A 2,500-nucleotide genomic window follows, 5' to 3' on the forward strand; every position below is an offset into this window, starting at 1 on the left:
AGGATAGAGAGAGAGGGAGAGTTAGACCCCCGGAAGAGAATCATAGGTGCTGCGGCCTTTTTCGGGAATGTGACCAGGAAAGAGAGAAACCGACGAGGCCGATACACACATTAAAAATGAAAAAGTAACCATCACCGCGAAGGATTTTCCTCAAAAGACAAATCAGCAAGAAGTATGTCCAATCCTGGGGCCCATCGCCCCTCCAAATTAATGGAGGGGTCGGATAGAAATTTATAGAAATGTTACTTTTGTGAAACCCCTAGCCGACGAGAGAACTCTCACCGGTTTCGAAGTTCCATTTTCACATTCCGACCTGGGATGTTATGACTCCTCGGCCCACACTGCGAACGCGTCCCACACCCCTCCAAGTTTATCAGGAATTTCACCTGAGCTTGCAATAGAGATCGAGCGCGGTGGCGGTCACAGTGGTGGTCGACCAGGCGGAGCTTGAACGGCCTCGGCAAACACTTCTCCCCACCCTCCCAAATGAATGAGAGAATGGCTTGACAATACCGAGGCCATCGCCCCCCGCCAAAAATGGTTACTAGCTCTTGGGACTCGCTGCGACGTTACGCGTATCGGCACAAGACCAACCCTCTTTTTCCAGTCGCCCGCGCACCAAAAAAAATTTTGGCAGCGGGACTCACAATCCTTGACAGCCAGCTCACCATATAATACTCGGCGACCCTCCGCGGGACCTCCTCAGAGGGTCGCGTCGCCGGGAAACTAACCCCACTCCTCACTGATCCAAGGTAACACGCCAGAAGTATCCAGGTAACCCCAGTAGTATCCAGGTATCCCCCTGCGAACGTCGGTACTGGGCTCAAAGAAGGCAGCGAGCAGTCGGGACCCGTAGGCACCGAGCAACCGTCACCCCCTCACGACTTTTCCCGAGACGCTTCAGAGGAACCCTTCCCCACATAGTACTCTCTGTGGGATTCGGCAGGCCCCCGTCCTACTGCACTAAGGAAGTTCCGAGACACACACTTTTTTTTGTGGAAGACCACCCACCCTCCCTGTCCTGCCTGCTATCCCCGCCGCGACTCCTGGTCCCGGCCCTCCTCCCCGACTTCCTCCTTGTCCCGCTGCGAGTCCCGGACCTCCTCCCCACTACCTACTCCCGCCGCGAGTCCCAGTCCCGGCCTTCCTCCTCCTCCTCCTCTTCCCTAGTCCCGGCGCGAGTCCCGGACCTCCTCCCCCACTTCCTAGTCCCGTCGCGAGTCCCGGACCTCCTCCCCTCTTCCTAGTCCCGGCGCGAGTCCCGGACCTCCTCCTTCTCTTCCTTGTCCTGCCGCGAGTCCCAGTCCCGTCGCGAGTCCCGGACTTCCTCCTTCTCTTCCTTGTCCCGCCGCGACTCCCTAGTCCCGTGGCGAGTCCCGGACTTCCTCCTCCTCTTCCTTGTCCCGCCGCGACTCCCTAGTCCCGTGCGCGAGTCCCGGACTTCCTCCTCCTCTTCCTTGTCCCGCCGCGACTCCCTAGTCCCGGCGCTAGTCCCGGCGCGAGTCCCGGACTTCCTCCTCCTCTTCCTTGTCCCGCCGCGACTCCCTAGTCCCGGCGCGAGTCCCAGTCCCGTCGCGAGTCCCGGACTTCCTCCTCCTCTTCCTTGTCCCGCCGCGACTCCCTAGTCCCGGCGCGAGTCCCAGTCCCGTCGCGAGTCCCGGACTTCCTCCTCCTCTTCCTTGTCCCGCCGCGACTCCCTAGTCCCGGCGCGAGTCCCAGTCCCGTCGCGAGTCCCGGACTTCCTCCTCCTCTTCCTTGTCCCGCCGCGACTCCCTAGTCCCGGCGCGAGTCCCAGTCCCGTCGCGAGTCCCGGACTTCCTCCTCCTCTTCCTTGTCCCGCCGCGAGTCCCGACCTCTTGTCCCGCTCCCTTGCCCAAGTCCCGACTCCTGGCTGTCTCGACTCCTCGTTGGCCGCCCAGTCTTCCGCATAGGTGGAAATAAATAAATAAATCATTTTTTAAAAAATCAATTTTAAAATTAACTCCCTGTCTCGACTCCTTGCTGGCCGCCCAGTCTTGCGCCTAGACAGAAATATAAATAAAAATAAAAATAAATTGGTGAATTAAAAATATTAAAGTAATTTAATTAACTGGAATAAGGTAGAAAAATAAAAGGCAGAAGAATACTAAATTGATTTTTTCAAGTGCCACGTGTTACCTTGCTGATGTGGCTGCCACGTGGTAGTCCATGTCATGTCAAAAATCCACTAAATCGTTTACATGTCACTTTGGAGATAAATTTGTGTGTGTGCAATCAATTGGTTGTACAAATATGTTAATGACTTGCTAACTAATGCATCGTACAGGTAATCATTGCCCACTAACTAATCCATCACCACTGAAACTTAATGTCTTCAATTCTTCATCCTTCACACTCCACATCCAATTTATTTTTGTTTGTGTGAATTCTTAAATCTATCTTCTCTTTACATACTCCAAGCCCAACTTTCTAAACCCTTTATATAATCTATGTGAATCCTAGAATCTAGGTTTATATACCC

Source organism: Physcomitrium patens, chromosome 20 (assembly GCF_059467195.1).
Source record: "Physcomitrium patens ecotype Gransden chromosome 20, ASM5946719v1, whole genome shotgun sequence".
In the NCBI taxonomy this organism is placed as follows: domain Eukaryota; kingdom Viridiplantae; phylum Streptophyta; class Bryopsida; order Funariales; family Funariaceae; genus Physcomitrium; species Physcomitrium patens.